The sequence below is a fragment of the Jaculus jaculus genome, chromosome 11, assembly GCF_020740685.1.
Source record: "Jaculus jaculus isolate mJacJac1 chromosome 11, mJacJac1.mat.Y.cur, whole genome shotgun sequence".
In the NCBI taxonomy this organism is placed as follows: Eukaryota; Metazoa; Chordata; class Mammalia; order Rodentia; family Dipodidae; genus Jaculus; species Jaculus jaculus.
The window spans coordinates 70,643,157-70,667,638 of NC_059112.1; the positions used below are offsets into that span (position 1 = coordinate 70,643,157).

Here is a 24,482-nt window from a genome sequence, read left to right on the forward strand (position 1 = left end):
TTAATAGAATTTATCAATTGGCTTTTTATATTTTTTAAGTGACAAAAGAGCCTAAAAGGAGTGTCCAGAATTATAAAACCTGTATAGGTGGAGGGTTTTTGCACCCATCTGAATACATTCAGGGTGAGAAGCTTGCAAGACTGCAGTACAGGTGAGACTTAACACTCCTGCCTAAGGAAAGTAATTAACATAACTCAATCTCCCCAGCACTTCTAAGTTGCAAAACCAAACCACATAGTAAATTTAGCTGGACAAGACCACTGCAACTATGTTATTGCCATGCTTAGGATTTTGCTTTGAGAAGTTTTGCTTTGTTCCCTTGGGGAGTTCAACTCCAAATCCCAGTGGGGGACATTGGAAATGCTGCTGGGGACTGGTGCTCCCTATGAGGAACCTTAAGGAGAGTGGAGGGAGGCCTCACTGATTCCTCCTTGCTCCTCTGTAGTGTGTTTGCCACCTTTTTCCTCCTTCCAAAGCCTTTCCTTTCTCCTCTGTGTTCAATCAGCCCTTTGCCTCTTGCCAGAACAGCCAGATGTGCAGGTTGGGTCTGCTGACTGCAGAACAAGGAAAGCCTTGGCCTCCACGAGCAGCTGCTTACATTTTTGTATTGGTTTTTACTCTGGAAAATAGATGTTCATGTTATCTTTGTGAACAGAGGTAGATGGGTAGAAAAGCAGCCAATGATGAAGGAAACCTATATTTTAAACAAAGGCATATATATATATATATTTTATAATATATATATTATTATATATTATATATATATATTATATATAATAATATATATATATTTTATTTCTTGGAGGGCTGGGGCCTATGAAGATGAGCTGACAAGTACCACAGAGCTCCACCCTCAGCCCTATGCCAGGCTTCTTAAGGAAACACGAGTAGTCATCTGTAGGTGTTGCGGTCGGGGTAAGTGTTCTGTGGTCAGTACTTCACTGTGACAAATGTGCACATGGCTAACACAAATGTTAACGTGTATAAGCATTAACAATTAGTCTACTGTGTGTGGGGTGGTAAGAACTTTGTTCCGTCTTTAGAGCACTTCTGTAAAACTAAAATTACTCTAGAATTATACCTATTTTTGTTGTTGCTGTTTTTGTTTTTCTTTTTTCGAGGTAGGGTTTCACTCTAGCTCAGGCTGACCTGGAATTCACTATGGAGTCTCAGGGTGGCCTCGAACTCATGGTGATCCTCCAACCTCTGCCTCCCGAGTGCTGGGATTAAAGGCATGCGCCACCACGCCCAGCTAAATTATGCCTATTTTTAAAGAGAAGACAGATCTTCACTGAGAAATTTCTAGAAAGCCCACGTACTCTAAGTAGAGATGCTAATAGAATTTGTGTTATTTACACCTCCCACCCTCTCCATCCCTTCATGGCAGTCTGTAGAATCTGAATGTTAACTAAAAAGCCTATACTCTTAAGTTACTTAAGAAGATTAGGAAGAGAGTACAGAAAAATCCCTTCAAGATTGAAAGATCTGGGCTGGAGAGATGGCTTAGCAGTTAAGCGCTTGCCTGTGAAGCCTAAGGACCCCAGTTCGAGGCACGGTTCCCCAGGTCCCACGTTAGCCAGATGCACAAGGGGGCGCACGCATCTGGAGTTTGTTTGCAGAGGCTGAAAGTCCTGGAGCGCCCATTCTCTCTCTCTCTCCCTCTATCTGTCTTTCTCTCTGTGTCTCTTGCTCTCAAATAAATAAATAAATAAATAAAATTTAAAAAAAAGATTGAAAGATCCTTTATATAGCCTGTCCTGAACCTATCAGCAAGAATTGACTCCTTCATGATTCTCACCAAGAATGAGTTTTAATTACTTACTTACTTATTATTATTATTTTTGTTTTCAAGGTAGGGTCTCACTGTAGCCCAGGCTGACTTGGAATTTACTACTGCAGTCTCAGGCTGTCCTCTTCCTACCTCTGCCTCCCAAGTGCTGGGATTAAAGGCATGCACTACCCTGGCCTGGTGTAGATAACATGTTTGAGAAGTTAATTCATTTGTCAGATGTTGTCAATAAAAAGGGGAAGGAAGATGGAGATATAGAGCAATTTGTCTCATTGTAGAATAAGTTTGATGTGCTAATTGTATGCTTGGTAAATAGTGTTGGTGTACCAGAGAATTGAAATATGTGTATGTTGTGCATGTATGTATTTCATTTTATTTAATTGTTTACAGAGCTAGAGATAGAACTCACAGTCGCATGAATGCTAGGCAAACACTCTATCTACTAAACTACATCCCCAGTTTCTTAGCTTTTCTCTCTCTCCCTCCGTGTCTTTCTTTCACTTTTGATAAAAGACTAGGCTGGTCTGGAACTCACTATATAGCCTAGACTGGCCTTGAACTTGAAGTACTCCTCTTGCCTCAGCCTTCTGAGTGTGCCATCATACCTAGCTTATAGTTCTTTATAGGAATAAGACAAAATTTCCTGGAATCAGCCATCAGCAGCCACACAACTGGATCTGAGAACTACCTTCTGAGCCTCTTCACAGCATTTTACCCACTAGTTTGTGCTCCCTCCCAATTCTTTTGTTTAAGCATCTATGTGGATGAAACTATGGTTCAAGGTGTCTTTCTAACATTTAAAATAGAGTTGCTGGTTTGGAGAGATGGCTCGATGGTTAAAGGCACTTGCTTGCAAAGCCTGACAGCCACGGTCCAATTCCCCAGTACCCACATAAATAGCTAGATGTACAAAGTTGCACGTGTATATGGATTTCCTCTGCAGTGGCAGGAGGCCCTGCTGTGCCCATACTCACTCTATTTGTCTCTGTCTCTCTCTCTCTCTCTTAAATAAATAAATCAAATATTTAAAAAAACAGAGTTGCCAAATAAAATATAAAATTGATTTTTCAGGCAAGAAACAAGCATTGTGTTATTGTGTGTCCTGGAGAGTGCATGATTCCTGCCAGTGCACGCGCTCCCTTCTTTCTCTTCAGTTAAGCAGATGTACATCCACTCCTTGAGTAGCTTCTCTGTGTGTATGTTCTGGTTGTAGGTTTTCCTGTGTCAGTCCCCACAGTGTAATGGGGTGCTAAGGGTTCAGGAAAGTCCTCTAAATCCTAGGTAGGTGTCTACTTTTAATTGAACAGTTGACTGAAAAAAGACTGAGGATAATTATTAAATTATTATCTTTATTGAGGGAAGTACAGAACAAAGGAAAGGCACCCATGTGGCTAGAGATCCCATCTGCAGGGCCTGGAAAACTATGCAAAGAAAGGAAAGAAAAGAAAGTTCAAAGAGCTTCTGCCCTGTGGGGAGCTGGAGATGGTAAAGAGTCCAGAGGGAGGGTAAGGGCTAAAGGCCTCGCCCTTGGCTTAGCTCAGCAGAACAAAACTCACCCACAACTGCAAGTTCCCAAGTCATCAGGCAGCTCAGCGAGCATGCCATCCCCTTGCAAATGTATTTATAACCTTATGGCGGTGAGCCCTGCCTTCCGGCTTAAATGAACCAGAGGGACAGCTGATTGGATAGGGGTGGGGGCTGTCTCTGGAAGAAGCTAGCCCTGACACCAAATTCTAGGAGCTGAACTTCACCAACCACGATGTTTCCTTCAAAGCCGTCTGTCCCAGGAAGGCCATAGGTTGCTTGTGGAAAAACAGGCCTAAGTAAGAGGTAAAAATTCCAGCAACTGCAGACCATCTTGCCTGCTTTTTTACTTTTAGGGGACCAGTCACCCTAACTGCCTGCTCCCTCTCAATGGGATTATAAATCTCACCTCACTTACTGTGCTCCTTCCATATGAAACATAAGTCTGGGCAGCCATAGAAGGTACTGTTCCCTGAGCAATGGCGACCAGGGCTCACGCTGCTGAACAGTCCAAGTAATGAGTGAGATACAGCACTGATTTATAAACAGCTTCTTTAAAACACATTTTCTGAGCAAATACACATAGTGGCCTCATCTTTTTCTTCTTGATATACAAAACATTGTCCTTGAAGTTTGGGGAGATGGCTGAGCTGGTAAAGTCCTTGTGTACAAACATAAGGATGTCAGAACTGATGTCTTATTCACATGAACAACAACAAAATCCAGGCACAGTAGCACATGCCTGTAATCCCAGCTTTATGGAAGCTTTCTAGCCAGTTAGTCTAGCCAAATCTGTGAACTCTAGGTTCAGTGAGAGACCTTGTCTCAAAAACTAAGGTGGAGAGGCTGGAGAGATGGCTTAGCAGTTAAGGTGCTTGCCTGAGAAGCCTAAGAACCCAGGTTCCATTCCGTTTGTAAATAGTGGCTAGAGGCCCTGGTGTGCCCATTCCCTCTCTCTTTCAATTAATAAACAATAACAACAACAAAAATAAGGTGAAGAGTGATTGAGGAAGACAGTTGGTGCTGACCTCTGGCCTTCACATGAATGTACACATGTGTGCATGTGTACTTGCACAAACATGTATGGACATGAACACATACACACACATAAGTCACTACCTCCTTGCTTTATTAAAAAGTAGATACATAAGCAAACAGAATCAAATAGTATCATTTCATATTTGTTAAAATAGCAAAAATGTTTCAAAGTATTAATCTCTAATGCTGGTGAGAAGGCACAGATGAAGGCTGTAATGAGAGTATAATTTTTTTCTCATTTTTTTAAAGTTGGCAAATAAAAATATGTGTGTCTTTTGATGTATAACAATGTAGATTCTGGAATGGCTGAGTAACTTAACACATGCATTACCTTGTATTTCTTTTTATTTGTTGTGAGAATGCTTAAAATGTCTTTTAGGAACTATGGAGTGAACAATACACTGTTATTAACTGTAGTCATCCTCCTTATTTTCTTCATTGGAGGTCTCCCCTACCCTCCTAGCTTCTGGGTCCATGTATTTGGCCAGGCAACACTGGATCAGCCCATGGGACAGCAGACTGGATAAAACAAATAAAGGATTAGCTAGATTGCTTTCCATTCGTTTGTGTTAATGGTTTAAGACATGTAATTTCTTAATGGTTTAAGCCATGTAATTACAATGTAAGCACTATCCTACTAATAAAAATAATTTGAGTATGTCAATGTGATCATGAGTGCTAATAAAGGCGTAACTTTCACTTGACGTACTCAATATTTTATCAAAGTTCCATTTGTGTATTTTAGTGTCTTGAAAGACATCAAACAGAAAATTATAATAATATTGTTTTTAAATGAGTGTTCACATAAATAACTCTTTGACTTTACTCTGCGTGTATTTTTTAAAAAGATTCTTCCAAGTGAATATAAATTAAGCACTTGAGAATAGATGAGCTAATATCTCCCTCTCGTGGCCAAATTGAGCCATGACATATTGGGACTCTTGTGAAGATCTTTCTTAAACACTACATGGAGGAATTGTATATTTACAGTTTGACATATTGTTCGATGATTTTATTATTGAGAACTTTAATATATTAGCATATTTAAAATTGGTCATATTACCATCAAGAGATTGATGTTCTTAATTTAATATTGAAAACATGAATTGTTACATAAAAATTCTTGAATAAGCAAATATAAAAAATACATGGTTAATCAGGTTCTAAAAGCATGGTTAAATTATCATAATAAATATACAAATTACAAAAAAAATATTTTACATCTAAGAAATCAGTAAGTTTGAGAGCACTGATAGTGTTAGTAAGGACAAAATGGCAGGATCCCCAAATTGGAATTTTTTTTTTTTGGAGAAGTTACATGAGGATTTTGATTGTTATTACTTCTTTTTTTCTGAGGAGAGGTACAAAATTCACTAGGTTATTGGAAGGTTATATGTTCTCTATTTCTAAGAACAAACTTTAAAGTTATTTTGAAGAGTAATTTGTCAAAATGTGTAAAAACCAGCCATAGGCATCTGGACTCCAACATTGTTTTGAATGTTAACAACTGCACTTCACTGGAGTGCTCAGCAATAGAAGGTTTGAAATAAAACACAGGTGGGTCCTCAGGTGGAGTCACTGTATAGAATTAACAGTTTGAAATACTGGGCATGGATGCAGCAGCAAAAGCAGTCCTTTATTTAGCATAGCAGCGTGACCTGAGTTTATTAAAACATCAATCCATCACACACACAGAAAACAATTTTGAAGCATGTATGTTGAAATACTAGTACTGGTGATAGTCATTAGTTGCAGTGCACATGTCTTCATTTTTGAAACAATCTACAGTGCATATATAATAAGTTTATAATAAAAATATAATCTAGGAAAAAAGAACTGTTTTCTTTTCTTTGCCAAAAGATCTCAACAGGAGGTTCTGAAACAGCTACTTAATTAAACTAGGTAAGTGCAAATTTGTGCAAGCATGTTCAAGAGGTAGAACAACATTTATCTACAAGTTGCTTCCATATGCTGAGAGCCTTTCTTAATATTTTAAAGCAGCATTAAATGTCTGTAACTCCCAAGCAAATGTAAAAGTCTGTTGTTTGGTGCTTTGTATTGCCTTAAGTTATTATAGAATAACAAGGCAAATATGATAGAATACGATGAAATCATAAAAAGCACCCAATGGTTAACCCACCACTTTTAAGTATTCAAAGAAATGTCTGCAAAAGTATTTTTCTGTTGGAACACGTTGTGGAAGTTTGGATTTCCATACCAATTTTCTTTTCTCTGTTCTTTTGTGTGATTTTTAGAAAAAAGTTAATACTTGTTTCACTTAGAAGTTTTAGGAGCAAATGGACTGTGCAGGCAGGTTGGGCAGGGAAGCAGAAATTCCTGAACCTTGCCAGGCATGGTGGCACATTCCTTTAATCCCAGCACTGGGGAGGCAGAGGTAGGAGGATCGCCATGAGTTTGAGCCCATCCTGAGACTACACAGTGAATTCCAGGTCAGCCTGGGGCTAGAGTGAGATCTTACCTCACTCTAAAAAATATCCTGAACCTTATCATTATTATTTTCTAAGGTAAAAGTACCATGAGGGCTTCTCAGGCAAAGTTGGAGGTCCTGATCAAGTCTGTCTGTTTCCATTGGGATTGTGCTGTGGCCCTTGCTGTCCAGTTCCTGAAGCCACATGGCACAGGTGGGCTGGGGAGGGGCACTCTACCATTCTGTGAGAACAGTGCATTCCTTATAAATTCCTACCCAAAAGGGACACAGTGAAGGGGGCTGTAAGGCCAGTGAAAGAAAGCCAGGCACAGGTCACACATAGCTGCTGTCCTTTGTGTGTATGCGTGTGTATCAGTGGTTTTAAATGCCTGTACTGAAGCAGGGGGTGTGGGTGACTGGTAGACACAGAAGTGGACAGTACTTCTTTTCATTGCACACTTTTCTGAAGATTGCCCTTCCCATTAGAAAGCACAGATGTCTTCTTCTAATAATAGAAAAGAAAACCACAACTTCAAAGAAACCTGCTCAAGTTTGGTCATAGGTAAAACCACTTCAAGCCTCAGTGCTTGGTTCCATTTTGAAGAACATAGAAATGTTTCTTTATTTAACTGAAGCTCGTTGTTAGGGTTTAAAATGTTTTTATTTGAGTGAGAGAGACAGACAGAAAGACACAGAGACAGAGACCAAGACAGAAAGAGAGAATTGGTACACCAGGGCCTCAGCCACTGAAATTGAACTCTAGATGCTTGTGCCACCTAGTGGGCATGTACAACCTTGCACTTACCTCACCTTTGTGCCTCTGGCTAATGGGGGATCTGGACTCCAAGTCTTTCTGCCTCTGTCTTTTGAGTGCTGGGATTACAGGTGTTTTCCACCATGCCTGGCTTCAGCATAGTATTGATTTGCATTTCCCTAGTGGCTAAGAATGTTGAGTGTTTTAAAGTTTTATTTTTATTTACTTATTAGAGGGAGAGAGCGAGATAGAGAGTGAGTGATAATGGGCTGGCCAGGGCCTTTAGCCATTGTAAATCACCTCCAGACTCATGTGCCAGCATGTGTATCTGGCTTAGGTGAGACCTGGGGAATCTAACTTGGGTCCTTAGGCTTCTCAGGCATGGGCCTTAATGGCTAAGCCACCTCTCCAGCCCTATTGAGCGTTTTTAAATGTATTTATTGGCCATTTATACTTTTTTGTTGTTGTTGTTTGTTTTTCTAAGTAAGGTCTCTCTCTGGTCCAGCCTGACCTGGAACTTACTATGTAGTCTCAGGCTGGCCTTGAACTCATTGTGATCCTACTACTTCTGCCTCGTGAGCACTGGGATTAAAAGCATGCACTACCATGCCTGGCCTTTCATACTTCTTTTGAAAACTAACTGCTCAGCTTATTTGCTCACTTACTGATTGGGTGATTTTTTTGTGGGTTTAAATTTTTTGAGATTTTTATATATTCTGGATATTAATCACTGTCAGATGAATAGCTGGCAAAGATATTCTCCCATTCTGTAGGTTGTCTCTTCACTAATGATTATTTTGTTGCCAATTCAGAAGCTCTTCAATTTCATCAATCCTGTTTTCAATCCTTGCTATTATTTCCTGGTTTATTGGAATCCTACTCAGAAAGTTCATGCCTATATGTCCCCAATAGGCTCCGGTGTTTTATTAAAACTTGGATTTCCAGATATCTAGCTGAAAGAGGTTTCAGTGTGGGCAGATCTTGGGATCCAACTCTAAAGTGCTCATGGGGTAGATCTGATTTCCAGGCCCCAGGTGTGCGGAGAGGTCTGAGTTCTGTCTGGGTCCCTGTTATTTGCTGCCAGTTTTATGTTTGCTTGTGGTTCTGGCTATTTGATTCTGTCTATCTCTGCTTTGATCTGTGAAAGGCATCTAACTTTTTTCTGCCTTTGGTGGAACTTTTACTTGGATCTGTAAGCTAAAATAAACTTTCCTCCTATGAATTGTGTCTGGTTTGGATGTCCATCCTAGCAATGTGAAGCTGATTGCAACAGAAATTTGTACTGACAAGTGGATTCATTGCTTAGATGAATCTGACTATGTGGATTCTGATCCTTTGAAACTTTTTTGCTGGAGGAATGGGACATAACTTGGTACTTGCAAGTGAAGACACCTTCCCAAGCAGTAAGTCAAGTTTTATAGACTATTCTGGTGAGAGTTTGGAAATGTTAAGTGAAGAGAGAATTGCATTTGGAGGTTTTGCTTATGAACTTTCTAAGGGGAAGGAAAGACCAGAGTACTTTGTTGAATCTGGGTTACAGGCATAAAGGCTGGCTTGCATTCTTTTGTCTAAGCCCTAAGAGTTTTATGAAGGTTGAATTTGAAAGTAATGGACTGGCCAAAGATATAGAACTGAGAGATATAAGATTTAGAGTTAAAAAGCTCAACCAAGTTTAAAATTAATGGCATTGAGACTTGTTGCTAAAGCTGCTATTTTTAAGGAGATATTACCATGATTAAGGATGGCCCAATTTCTTTCCATTGAAACAATGGTAGGAATGCAAACGTTTTTTAAAAGGAAGAAACCTGCTCTTCAAGGTCAAGATATATTTATTCCCTGAATTAACAGGATGTCTGTGCCTTACACACCTGGTATTTGTTTCAGAAATATGAAAAATTCATGGAATGGGTCATGAAGTGTACAAGGTTCCTAAAAAGGAGGAAGTGAGGCATTGAAAGATGGACCATGGTTTGCAGTGGAAACCTGAAGATGTTTTGGAAAGGAATGTGCAAGCACTACCATGGAGTGCTGTTGGCTCAGGATATAAGTTTTCCTTGGCTACTCAGTCCAACCGAAGGGGCAGAATTGAAAATTCAGAGACTTGTCACTGGTTATTGGTTATACATATAGGGCTTGAACTGCACGTGTGTGATGTTTCCTAATGTTGACTGATTTTACATTGGTCCTGTCTATCCTTGCTATGCCTTATATCAATGGAAATGTTTACTCTGTGCCATTATATGTTGAAAGTATGTAACTTGTTTGATTTCACAGGATTCACAGTTAAGAGACAGTCTTGAATCTCAGATGAGACTTGGGACTTTGGAACAATCTTAAATTGGTGGGACCTTTGAAGTGAGTGAATACAGTTTGCAATGTGAGATGGTCATGAGTCTTTTGGGGGCCAGGGGCAGAATGTGATAGTTTGAATGGATTCCCCCAATAGACTCAGGTGTTTTGTTAAAATATGGATTTCCACCTGCCCTACTGGAAGAGTTATCACTGCGGGTAGATCCTGGGGCCCAGCCCTAAGGCGTCACGGGGGTAGATCTGATTTCCAGGACAAAGGCATGCAGAGAGCTCTGCCTCATCCCTGCTCTTTGCTGCAGTTCCCTGCTGTTCACTGCTGGTTTCATACTTGTTCTGGTGCTGCCTGTTTGGTGGCATCTCTCTCTGCTTGGATCTGTGAAAGGGATCCAGCTACTTCTGCCATTGACGGAACTTCCCCTTGGATCTGTAAGCTGAAATAAACCCTTCCTCCTATAAACTGTATCTGGTTTAGATATTCATCCCAGAAATGTAAAGCTGACTACACTACTAGTTATTTTATTTTAGGGCTTGTTTTTTTTTTGAGACAGTTGTGGTTGGGACATTTTTCTGATTTCTGCTCAAGTAGTTCATTGTCTATGGAAAACCACTGGCTGTTGTATACTGATTTCTGCTCTAGCAGTTCCCTGTTGGTCTACAGGAAGCCATTGAGTTTTGTATTTTGCACCTTCATTGATGCTGTTTATCAGATCTCAGCACTTTCTGGTAGTCTTTAGGGTCTTTTAAGTATAACATCATATTGTCAGGAAAAAAGGAAAATTTGACTACTTTCAGTCTTATTTGTATCCTTTTTGGTTTTTTGCTTGCTTTACTGTTCTAAGAATTCCAGTTCTATATTTCTAAGACTGGAAAGAGTGGACATCCTTGTTTCATTCCTGATTTTAGAGCAAATGTCTTCAGATTTTTTCCCCTATTAGTGTTAATGAAATGCAGACTAAAAGAATAATACAAAGAATCAATTAAACCAAGTTGGTCATTAAAAAGATAAGAAGGATTGACAATTTTCTTGTAAAATTAAGCAAAAGCAGGAAAGGAAATCCCTAAATTGATAAAATAATAAAAGATAGACATTAATATAATGTTGGCAAGAAGTTTATATATATATGTATGTATATATATATATGTATATATATGTATATATATACATATACATATATATATGTATATATATGTATATATGTATATGTATATATATATGTATATATATATATGTATATATATATATATGTCTTATTTATCCTCTATCTCTCTATTATCTATCTGTCTGTCTATTTATTTATCTTTTTATTCAGACAGGGTTTCACTCTATATTCCAGGCTGGGTTGGAACTCAGTATGTAGCACCAGACTAGCCTCAAGCTCACGACACTCCTGCTGTCAGCCTCCCAAGTGCTGGAATTGCAGGCATGAACCACCATGTCTGACTAGGTATGTTCGTTCTAATTTCTTCAGAGATTTTATATGAAAGGATGTTGAATGTGATCAAGGACCTTTTCTGCATCTATTGAGGTGACCATCTGAATTTTGTCCTTGACTCTATTTATGTAGTATTTATTTTTGATTTATGTGTATTGAACCACCTTTAACATTTCTGGAATGAGACCAAACTATCATGGTGTAAGGAAAATGTAAGAGAAAAGCAAAAGAGAACACTAGACTTGATCTCCACAGACAGACTGTTTATTGAGAGAAACAGCAAGGGGCAGCAACCTTCCCATGGGATAAAGGCTGAAGCACTGAGCCAGGATAGGGTTCAAACTTATAAGGATGATCCTAAGAAACAGACTGTACCAGGTGCAATTGATAAGAAAGTTGTAGCTGTTTGTGTCCTTGTTCAGAATAGGCTTCTTCAGCCAGGAATGTGTAAGGGAGGATATTCAGATGGTCCCTGGTCCTTCAAGGCCATCTAGGCTGAATACCTCTGTTGCTTCTTTATTGCCCAAGAGCTCTAGGGATAGTTATTAACTCTTTAGTTCCCTGTAGTTGTTAGGGAAGGCTATTAACCCTTCACATGGTGTATGTTTTTGTTAATGTGTTTTTGAATTTGGTTTGCAAATATTTTATTAAGGGCTTTTGCACCTATATTCATTAGGGAAATTGATCTACAGTTTCCTTTTTATTGTTGTATCCTTGTCTGGTTTTGCTATCAGAACAATACTAAGCTTCATAGAATGAATTATTGAGAGGAATTTGTTGATTTCTTTCACTTTGTTGATAGCTTTCTTTATTGGCTCAAATACAATTAGTTCTTTTCTTTCTCCCTTATTCATCTTAGGAGCTTGTTGAATTATTGCATTGAACATGTCTGACCTGTTCCTAGTTCACATCTGTTAATTCCTCTCATGAAGTTCATCCTTTCCCTTGGCTGTTGTATTTGTGGTTGATTTGTCTTCTTCCTCTGTGTGGAGAATCCCTGTGTCTTCTGCAATGCTGGCTTAGGGAATCTAAATTGCATAAGTTTGTATTTGTTATAGAAGGTCTCCATTTCTCTATCAGTTTAGATGATTTTGGTAGATAATAGTGGTTAGCACTTATTTGCTCTCAGAGCTCAGATTGTATTACTTTGTACTTTTCTGGATCTTACCATTTCTGCTAAAATGTCTACTGTAATTGTGATGAGCTTGCCTTTGTGGGTTTTTTTTTTTCATTTATTTTGTTTTTTTTGAGAGCAACAGAAAGAGAAAGAGGCAGATAGAGAGAGAGAGAATGGGCACGCCAGGGCCTCCAGCCACTGCAAACAAACTCCAGATGCGTGCGCCCCCTTGTGCATCTGGCTAACATGGGTCCTGGAGAATCGAGCCTTGAACCGGGGTCCTTAGGCTTCATAGGTAAGTGCTTAACCACTAAGCCATCTCTCTAGCCCTGTGGGTTTTTTTTAAAGCTTTTTTTTGTTTTCATATTTTTTTTTTTTTTTTTGAGGTAAGGTCTGAGGTCTAGCCCAAGCTGACCTGGTGTGGTAGTTTGAATAGATGGCCCCCAATATATTCAGTTCTTTATTGTTTGTAGTTTGCATCCTTAGCCACCTGGCTGGACGCAGTGTCACTGGGTGGATATTAAGGTGTGGTGGTGGGTTTCAGATTTCAATCTAAAGATATGCAAAGTGTACCTAGCTGGAGTTCTTGAAGTGTGCTGTGCTGTGTGGCTTTTAGGCTTGTACTCTTCTCTTTCTCTGCTTGGACCTGTGAAGGCAGGCCAGCTTCTTCTGCCATTTATGGAACTTCCCCTGGATTTGTAAGCTTCAGTAAATCCCTTCCTCCATAACTGTGACTGTTCTGGAAGTTCATCTCAGCGAACCTGAAGCTGTCTGCTACACCTGGAATTTACCATGGAGTCTCAGGGTGGCCTCAAACTCACAACAGTCTTCCTACCTCTGCCTCCTGATTAAAGTCATGTGCCACCATGCCCGACAGTAAAGCTTTTAATATTGATTTTTTTTTATTCTGTAGTCTTAACATTTTAACTACTGTTATATGGCTAAGTCTTTTTCTGTTCTTGTTTGCTAGGTGTTCTGAATGCCTTGAAGTACTTTTGCATCCATATCTTTCCTTAAATTTGGAAATTTGCTACTTCAGTCTTTTTAAAAAAATATTTGTTTTATTTCAGAGAGAGAGAGAAATTGGCAAGGAGAGATGGAGGGAGGAGGGGGAAGAGAATGGGCACACCAGGGCCTCTAGCTACTGCAAATAAACTCCAGATGTATGTACCACTTTGTTCATCTCTTACATGTGGACTGGGGAATTGAACCTGTGTCCTTAGGCTTCTCAGGCAAGCACTTTAACCGCAAAGTCATCTCTCCAGCCCCTGCCTTAGTTTTTACTGAGTAGGTTTCCTATGTCTTGAGTTTGACTCTCAGCCTTTTTTTCTACTCAGTACTTTCTTAGGTTTTGTCTTTTGATCATGTTCTAGAGTTCTTCAAAGTTGTGACCATGTTTGATTTGGTCTGTATGTAGTATTTCCTTAGTCTTGTCTTCAATCACTGATACTTTTTATTCTGCTTGATCTAGTCTATTGATGATACTTTCCACTACCATTTCCACACCATTTTTTAAAATTTTTTTTTTTATTTATTTATTTGAGAGCGACAGACACAGAGAGAAAGACAGAGGGAGAGAGAGAATGGGCGCGCCAGGGCTTCCAGCCTCTGCAAACGAACTCCAGACGCGTGCGCCCCCTTGTGCATCTGGCTAACGTGGAACCTGGGGAACCGAGCCTCGAACCAGGGTCCTTAGGCAAGCGCTTAACCGCTAAGCCATCTCTCCAGCCCTCCACAACATTTAAAAAAAATGTTTTATTTTTATTTATTTGACAGAGAAAGAGGAGAGACAAAGAGAGAGAGAGAGAGAGAGAGAGAGAGAGAGAGAGAGAGAGAGAGAGAGGGAGGGAGAGAGAGAGAAATGGGCATGCCAGGGCCTCTAGCCACTACAGACAAACCCCAGATGCATGTGCCCCCTTGTGTATCTGGCTAACGTGGGTCCTAAGGAATTCAATCTGAGTTCTTTGGCTTTGCAGGCAAATGCCTTAGCTGGTAAGCCATCCCTCCAGCCCTCCACAACATTTTTTTGTTGCCCACTCCTAGAAACTCAATTTCCTTGCTGCATTTTTTTTTATTCTTGCTCTGGATTTTATTATTTAGGCTCTACAGTGACTTTTCTATTTCATCTTTCTGCTTGTTTAGATCCTCTTTCAAGCCACTGGTCATTTTTAAGAGTAAACTTGGAATTTTAAAAAAATTTAATTTATTGAGGTGTTATTAGACTTTAGGTGAACACACTGGCTTGCTATTTCTTATTTCTTGTGTTTTTATCATGGTAGAAAAGAAGTTAAAAGCTAAATTTATTTATTTATTTATGGTAAGAGTTAATTGTTGAGGAGCTCAAACCTATTTTTACTAATAATTGGGAAAAAACACACAACCATCTAGAAAGGGCCCCAGAAGATGATTAAAAAAATTAGGTTAAAACAAAGTAAAATTGAGTTTATTGTTAGGGTGGCCTGAATACAGAAATGATTGGTATATAATAGTATGTTGTGATTTTTGCACTGTAATCAGGCCGGTCCAGGGCTTATCTCTCTTGAGCAGTTTGGTTCACATTCTCCAATTCACGGCTGAAGTGTATTTGAGTCATGAGACAGAATCTATCCCATTTCTCTGTCTTCTGGCACAACAGCTATTCTTGGCAGTGGTTCCTCATTTAGTTCATTTAGGAATAGGGACTTTAGGGTTTGGAATTCTAAAAATTTAGGGCCTTCTGCTTTAAGCTGAGAGGCTTAATTGTGAAGTGTTTCTCAGGATGCTTTCCCTGTGCTGAACTTGGCAGTAGGTTCAAGCAGCACATGGGGTCTCTTCTCTGGTGCTTGCTTTCTGTGTAATGTAGAGGTCTTTTATCTAAAACTGTAGCTTTCAGTGTGTCTGTTGTCAGGTCTATGGATCTTCCCAATTTCTTTTCTTGAAGCACCACTTGGGCAGGGATGCAATTTGCTCCTTTTCTTTTCCTACCATTCTATGCTGTATGTTTTAGATCACTGCTTCCTTTATAAATCAAAAGTTCAATATTTCAGGATTTCACGTATCCCTGTGTACTCTTGCCATCTGTTTGTTTTAGACATGACTCATTTCTTCCTATAACCATTCATCTGATGATTTGTTTCATATTTGTGGAGATACAGGATAAAGCTGAGTGTTTAATTTTCCATCTTCCTGGTTTTTATCACTGTAAAAATTTTTTTAAAAAGTATATTTATGAGAGAGAGAGAGATAGAAGAGAGAGAGAGAGAGAGAGAGAGAGAGAGAGAGAGAGAGAGAGAGAGAGAGAGAATAGGTATACCAGGGTCTCTTGCAGCTGCAAACAGACTCCAGACACATGTGTTACTTTGTACATCTGGCTTTACATGGGTACTGGGGAATTGAACCCAGGATTTCAGGCTTTGTAATAAAGTACTTTTAGCCACAGATCCATCTCTTCAGTTCCATTGTTAAGATTTTGATTAAGCTACAATGCTTTAAAATTCACTTTTCAATCTCTGAAATCTGCTCTTGCTAGTGGACATAAACTTTAGCTGAAGAATTATTTGTGTTTAATGAAAAGAAATAATAGCTTAAGACATTTGTTGCACTGTTTCTACTTTAAAAGTACCAGATAAGATTCTGGAATAAGAGTTGCTGCTCTGCAGAAAGGTCATATTCTTTCACCCATGTACAAGGTGTTACATGTTCATGCCCCAGTACAGGCTGTGTGCCCTGAAAGGTTGGCATTCAGAGTTATAATTAAGTCTTGCTTGTTTCTTTTAGTTTATGGTCCAGAAAAGTTGTAGGAATAATGAAAATGTTATAATCTTCTGTTATAGGCTGTCTTGCATCTAATAAAGCCTATAATATTGAAGTTCCAACTCTCAGCCTCAGAACATGACCTTATTGGGAAATAGGGTCCTTAAACTTGTAAGTAGTTAGATAAGATCATAGTGGAGTAAGGTGAACTCCAAGCTAATCTGAATAGTGTATTTATAAAAAGGAGGAATTTGGACACAGACCTGTCTATAGGTAGAAGGCCTGATGAAGATGAAGGCAGATGGGAATGATAGTTCTACAAGCCAAGGAGTACCAGAAAGTGCCTATGAACAACGAGAAGCTGTGGGGTAGGCATGGGACAGAATCTACTTCAAAAACCCTCAGGAAGAGCCAACGCATATGGTACTTGACCTCCCAAAAATGTGAGGCTATAGGCTCTCTTGTTTAAGCCACCTAGTTTATGGTACAGAGCTTTGGAGTAACAGCTGTCATGAAGCTGTTACCTCTCAATTGAAATATTTAGCCCTATAGGACTCAGGAACTAAATGAAAGCCAGGCTCAGGAAGCTCCTGAAAATTACAAGATTTTCAAGGTCTACCCAAGGTCATAAAAGCAGTAGCAATAGCTTAGCAGTGGAAACTCTGCAGCTGGCTGAGCTGCCTAAAGTTGCAGAGGGAGTTCTAGAGATGCAGCTTCTGTTATTCATCCCATGCCAGGGATGCCTTTTCAACGATGAAGCTGCCTTGAGTTACCCACACACTTGTAGTAACTCCCCACTAGTTCTTCTGTAGGTAATCCCAATAAACTCCTTACTTCATGTATGTAGGTACTGGGGAATAGAACCTAGGTTTCTAGGCTTTGAAGGCAAGTACCTTAACCACTGAGCCATTTCTCCAGCTCCCAGAAAATTTAAATTCTATTTCTCACCATTTTTAAGGACAGAAAGATCTAGAGTCAGTGATATATGGTGACTTTGTAACCTGAAATCAACTTATCAGTTCAAGTGAATTATCCCAATTAACAAATATTATGTTCTTTGCTGTACACTTATGCAGAATCAGTGGGATACTTGCCACTTCCAAGATTTCTAAGACTTTTAAGATAGCAATCGAATTTAAACTGTATAGTGGAGGTAGGCCAACATAGAGAATACCTTAAGCACCAGAACTCTGCTTGGGCTGAGCAGTAAACACACCCTTCTCCTAAACAATGCACCTAGCAACGTGTCTGAGAGTTGGAACTCTGCTGTTGCAGTCCGGTTCACATTGCTGGTAGAAATCACCCCACCAAGAGCAGCTTCTGGGAAAAAGAGATTTATTTTGGCTTACAGGTTCAGGGGGAAGCTCCACAATGGCAGAGGAAAACAATGGCATGAGCAGAGGGTGGACATCACCCCCTGGCCAACATAAGGTGGACCACAGCAAAAGGAGGGTGTGCCAAACACTGTCATGGGGAAACTGGCTATAAAACCCATAAGCCTGCTCCCAACAATACACTCCCTCCAGGAGGCATTAATTCCCAAATATCCATCAGCTGGTGACCTAGCATTCACAACACCTAAGTTTATGGGGGACACCTGAATCAAACCACCACACCTATCCTGTACAGAAATGTACACATATGCCATTCCACATAATGAACTAGTTTTCTCTCTCCTTGATGGCCATTCTTTGTGATAGTACCCTGCCAAGTGTGTTCTTTGGGAGGTCCAGGGTTGGAACAGCAGGGACCATCTAGCCTGGACTGGATTTGGGTACAAGCACAGTAAAGCAAATTGTGTCCTCTAAGTGATTGATAAAGAAGAAATCTCTATTTATCCTCATACACCCATTAATAGGTGGGAATATATATAATTAAAATCAGATGCATTATGGGAGAGAATATGTACAATAGAGATAACATATAACTCAAACCTGTCAATTAAGCTGTAGGACCATCCAAACTATGCTCCTAACAACCAATCTAATTTCCTCTAAAAATCCTTTAAAGAAAAGTCCTAATCCATGTTTTGAGGGCCTTAAGTGCTCTCCAAGTGGCCCACTGTGCCTTTGATGGTATATTTAAACCTTTACTATTACATTGCTCTTAATAAGGTTTCTTGCTGCTTACCTACTTGTGTGTGTCTTTCTTTGATTATTTGAGTAAGACACCAAGAACCTGGAAGTACCCAGAGGCCATCAGTTATACAGTTGCCCAATAATACCATCTTTTAAAGCATTTTTAATTGAAAAATTCCATACATGCATGTATTGCATTTGGATCATAATCTCCTCCTGAAGGTAAACTTCAGTTGTCTTCCCTCCCTACCCTTCCACTGAACCCCTTCCTATTTCCAACTAGTCCATCTTCTACTTTGATGTCTCCATCTTCTCTACCACTCATGATGGAATGTTAGTGGGCTCAATATTGTACAAATCCAGGCAGTAGCTGTGAGGTAAGGAATATAATGGTCATATCATGTCTGGAAGATGACTTTCACAGTACACAGTCCCCTTCTCCTAACTCTTATATTCCTTCTTCTGCAATGTTACTGGAGTCCTGGATGGGATACTATAGACATGTAATTTAGTGCTGAACAAACTGTCACTTCAAAGTACTTTGATGAGTTTTGAATCTCCCCCAGTTGTCAGCACAAACTAAAAAAAGAAGCTTCTATACTCAAAGGTAAGAGCAGCATTAATATATGAGCATAAACATAAACATTTAGAAGTCAATTTCATGGATGTAACGTATTCATTTTATTAAGCAACAACAACAGCTTCCTTCCTAGTACCTATGACATTTTTTCCATAGGCTTTTCACCAGGTTTTCAGTACTGGACATGATACTCAAAGCCAACCAGAGAGCAGTTGGTTATCCTCATAACAGTCATGCCACTATTGCATCAGTGGGCACATCTTGCCTTTATGGTCAGCTATGTTGCTTATAAGGTCCACCACTGGAAAAGACTGTTGATTTTCACTCTCAGAATCATTCAGAGTGGAAGCTTCCAGCTCAGTTCCAGCTTGATTTTTTCAGTGTACTACCAGTGAATCAAGTCCCACAGATTTCTTATATGTTAAAGCTTACAGTGTAATCTAACCTATTTGACCATAAGAAAAATGGTTGGGGAATGTAGCTTAGAGTGCTTCCCTAAGCATGCACAAAGTCCTGGGTTTGATCACCATTATGGCATAAACTGGGTATAGTGGCACACTCCTGTAATCCCAGCACTTTGGAGGTTGAGGTAGGAGGATCAGAAGTTCAAGGGCATCCTCAGCTACATAGTGAAGTGAGTTTGAGGCCAGCTTGGGATACATGAGACTCTGTCTTAAAAAAGTAAAAAAGAAAGAAAACATTAATTATAATTAGTGAATATTTTGTACAGAAGTATGTTTTTTCCCTTTGGACACATCTTTCCCATTTCATAACAGTCAACTTATTTTCTTTTAACTTTTCAACATGTTGTATTTTAATGTAAAATTTAATTGAAATGTAAAACATTGTTATTTTACACTTGATCTTAGCCAAAAGGCCAAGAAGCGATAACATTGTTATTTTACATACTAAATGAAATTTCATTTGCTGTCGTTTCTCCTAGCCATTCTAATTAAATATTGTAATTCATTTCTTTTTTTTTCCTTAGTAAGTAGGGAGTTTGTAAGGAAAACATATATTTTTCACTTGAACTTTTGTCACTTTACATAAAGTCTAGCAAATCTGTGGTATGTTAACACCTTGTTACATGTTACTTTAACTCACAATCTAATCATACATCTTTTAAGAGATTTTTGTCCTGAAAACATGATCCATATTATTTTTTCTTTATTTTGTTCTATAATAGCATATGAAAATAAATATAAGGAGCTATTAAAAAGCCTTCCCTTCAGTGAGTGGTGAATCTTTAAATTACTTTTATTATAGCATTTACTCTCCTCTTTCTTTCAGGGGTCAGATTTCTAAGTTATTAATGCAAGTCCTCTGATGAACTTTCTGGGGGCCTGTCACCCTGTTCAGCACTGCCCCTTAGCTATTGGTCTTGCAGTGTGAAAGTGTTTCAAGCAAATCTCCTCTGCTTGTCCATACTTTCCTAAGACAGCTCTGACACCAATCCAGACACACAAAGAAGGTTGGACTTGACCAGCACTTGAATCAGCCTGCTGTGACATCCATAGTTATTGCCATTTTCCACTGTCAGAGTAGAAAATAGTATTAACCTTCAAACACAGAATCCACGCATTATTGCTCCCAGAGAAGCAATCTCTTAAAAACAATTTACTACTATAAATTAGGTTTCACTTTAGAGAAACATGACATTAAATGGGAAAAGTCTGCTTTCTCATGATTTAGCTGGTTGGTTGCAACAAAGGCTACATATTTGTGCATGTTTTAAAAATACAATTGGTGGTCATTGTTCATTTCCTAAATTATGTCCGAGTTTTTTCTTTAAATAAAGCATGCTATGGGCTGGAGAGATGGCTTAGCAGTTAAGGTGTATTCCTGCAAAGCCTAAAGACCCAGGTTCAATTTTCCAGGACCCATGTAAGCCAGTTGCACAAAGGGCACATGCAACTGAAGTTTGTTTATAGTGGCCTTAGGCCATGGTGTGCCCATTCTCTCTCTGTTGCTATTCTCTCTCTCTCTGCTAGCAAATAAATAAATAAAAATAAAAATAAGGAAAAACAAAAAAAATTATTTATAAAAAAGCATGCTAATATCACAGTTACATATTTCAATAAAGCAACAACTGGGTTGCAAATTATGAAATCAATTTTATAAATTATTATTATTTGTTTTTTTGATGTGTTTTTTTTTTTCTCTAGCACAGACTACTCTAGAATTCAGTATGTAGTTTCAAGCTGTCCTTGAACTCATGTCATCCTCCTACTTTAGCCTTCTGAGTGCTGAGATTAAAGGTGTGCACCACCATGCCAGGCCTATGGATTATTATTATTTTAAAAATATTTTTATTTATTTATTTGAAAGCAGAGAGACAGACACAGTGAGAGAGACAGAGAGAGAAGGGGCATGCCAGGGTCTCTAGCCACTGCAAACAAACTCCAGATGGATGCATCACTTTGTGTATCTGGCTTCATGTGGGTACTGGGGAATCCAACTCAGGTTGTTAGGTTTTGCAGGCATGTGCCTAAACTGCTGAGTCATCTCTCTAAGCCTGGATTATTTTTAAATTTCCTATTCTGATGACAAAAGAAAGCTATACCCTGAAGCCTTGAATACTTAGTGTAGGTTGCCATCACTGCATACCATAGATTAAGGGTACTAACAAGGAACATTTATTTACTTCACTGAAGCAGAAGGTCAAGTACTGGCAGGGTCTGTGCCTGCTGCTGGTCCACTTCTTGGTATGCAATGCTGCTGTCTGGATATTTCCTCACATGGGCTTGGTTCATGAGTTTCCTAAAAGATACAGAGGGGGAAGGGTGGTGCAAACTTCTGTCCTGAGGTAGCATGGAGGAGGAGGGAGCAAAATTGAGTACACACAACCACCTGCTACTAATGACTAAGGTGTGTTACTAATTTATAAGCACACACAAAGGGTTCATAAAAGTAAAAGAAATACATTTTTATTTAAAACTTAACCTTAAATCTGTGTTATTTCATTTATTTAGTATCTAGCACAGTGTTTGACACTAGGAATATGTTATTATTTATTTTGGTGGTGGTTGTGGTGGGAGAAGAGTGGAACTCAGTAGAAGGGTACTCACCTGGCATGCTTTAGACTCCGAAGTCCGTTCTCAACACCAAAATTTTTTTAAAAAATCAGGGCTGGAGAGATGGCTTAGTGGTTAAGCACTTGCCTATGAAGCCTAAGGACCCTGGTTCAGGCTTGATTCCCTAGGACCCACGTTAGCCAGATGGACAAGGAGGTACATGCATCTGGAGTTCATTTGCAGTGGCTGGAAGCCCTAACACGTCTATTCTCTCTCTCTTTCTGTCTGCCTCTTTCTCTCTCTGTCTGTTGCTCTCAAATAAATAAATAAGAATAAACAAAAAAATACCTTAAAAATCTGTTAACTGATAAAACAAATGAAACCTATAATGTTTACATTTACATATGTAATTGCCTTATAAAGGCTGATATCAGATTCTCAAAATTTACTGTCAATGAGAGGTTTAAATAAATATGACTCCTTTATGTGCAAGGAGAGAGAGAGAGAGAGAGAGAGAGAGAGAGAGAGAGAGAGAGAGAACACTGGGGCCTCCTGTCGACACTCCAGATGTATGCATCATTTTATACATCCTTCCTTTACATAGGTACTGAGGACTCAAATTCAGGCCATCAGGCTTTGCAAGCAAGTGCCTTTAACCACTGATCCTTCTTTCCAGCTCCACAAATCTACTTCTTAATACAAAATGGTTATAGTTTCTAAGGCCATTATCCACTGGACTTCCTTTTCAAATGAGTTGAACATCAAGCAAAATTTAAGCTATATCCACACATGTTTTGCTTTTCCTCCTTAATAATTTGCTATTGATTTAGAAAAGATGGGATCATGTGTGGTAATGAACTCCTGGTAGTCTTATTAGCATTGGCCACACCAGTGATCTCTGGCTGTGTGGGTGGCAGTAAAGGAACAATTTCACAGGTAGAGAAAAACTTTTCTTGATTTCAGGTACCAGTTCCCTAATAGTTTTATAAGTATGTTCCCAAATATTTGTTCATATAGCAGATAGTCTTGGACAATAGTAATATCCTGGGAAGGAATGGATTTTTTTTTTTTTTGCTATCCAAAATAAGAAGCCCTATCTGCTCTTTTTTTAGTTTTAATTTTTAATTTTATTCTATTTTTATGGAGACAGTATATCGCCACATATCTTAGGCTGGCTTTGAAGTCAAGATCTTACTACCTCAGCTTCCTGAGTGATGGGATGATAAGCACGTGCCCCCGTACATATTTCCATCTACTTCATTTTTATAGTTGCTTCTCTTAATCTCTTTCTCCTCACTTATGACATCTGGAGTCTCAGTAATTTACTCTAGCTTTCCATGCCTGTCTGTAAATACAATGAAACAATATCAGGCTAGCCTTAAAGCTACAAATCTAGCCACTGCTAACCAGTCATGTATTGGGTAGCCAAAGGCCGTTTTGGATCTTAGAGCTACATAAAATTATAGATTCATATAAACTGTAGAATCTGACTCTTAACAGCAACAACAAAAAGCCCCCAGTCTAAAAACACAACAATATAATAATTGGCTCTCCTAGATTCTTTATCCTGGCTGTGATATGGTATCCAGACCTATGGTATAGTGCAATGGTGCCAAAAAAAATGGCCACCAGAGGGAGGCCTAGACCACCAGTGGGAACATAACACTCTTGCTGTACCAAACATCCTATGTACTCTAAGCATCAGAGTGGGCTGGGAAGGTTTGTTTGGGTCTTTGTTCCACCCTGGCTTTCTTGTGAGTTTTCAGAAATACATTCTCTGGTCCTTTCAGGGGTTCATTCCTCAACTTTCTTGTTTTCTATTCCCTGATGTATGAGATTTTCTATGTATGTAATTCTTCTCTGGCATTAACCCCAAACTCAGCATTGTTTCCTTCTGAAAATCCCACTCAAGGTGTGTGGGTTATAAAAAGAGGCTCATCATCAAATATTTCAAATTCCCAGCACCCATATAAAGCCAGCTGCCATCATAACATTTTTTTAAATGAACAAAATTGCTTATTTTCTTGGCAATTAAAAATATATAACAATTTAATGTGAATACACAAGTAAGTGGTTTATCCTTACAACACAATGGTTATAAGGAACCAATCCATTTTATCAAAACCTAATGAATACCATCAACTTTTCCTGACTTTTCTGATCAGTATTAGTACATAAAAATAATTGTGTTGCCTTTTAAAAAATACTTAGAAAAACAATACATTATAGTTCACATGAAGCCCTTTAATGACATCATAACATTTTAAACAAAGTAATTTGGATAGTGTGTATTCCTCCTACTTTTAAACTTCCCTGGCCCATTCCTGCTTCTAGCTATTCCTCCTTTCTCCTGCAGCTCATCCACTCAGGAGGAAACAAATGTCCACATCTCAAGTCCAGTAAATCTTCATTTCTCACTCCATCTTTCCCCAATAAATTTCACTCAACTCTCTTAGCTGTCACTATCTTCAAACACACTTGTGGCTTCCCTTCACAGGATGTAGCAGAAAGTGACAAAATGATCTCATTATTAGACGCTCACCAAATTACTTCACTGGATTTATTCATGGGAGATTCTTTTGGTGCTTTATAAAAGATGTGTGTCTTAGTTACCTTCTCATTCCAGGGACAAAACACCTTACCAAATCAACTTAGGGAAGGAAAAGGTTTGTTTCATTTTACAGT

The 24,482-nt window shown here is 39.0% G+C and overlaps 1 protein-coding gene across 1 annotated transcript in view; it reads left to right on the forward strand.

The window, feature by feature from the left end:
• Positions 1-823: 823 nt before the first annotated feature.
• Positions 824-24,482, forward strand: part of Otol1 (otolin 1) — a 119,109-nt gene continuing 95,450 nt past the window's right edge. The window contains exon 1 of the mRNA XM_004652375.2: positions 824-915. The gene's annotated coding sequence lies outside the window, so the exon portion shown is untranslated. The remainder of the gene's footprint in view (positions 916-24,482) is intronic.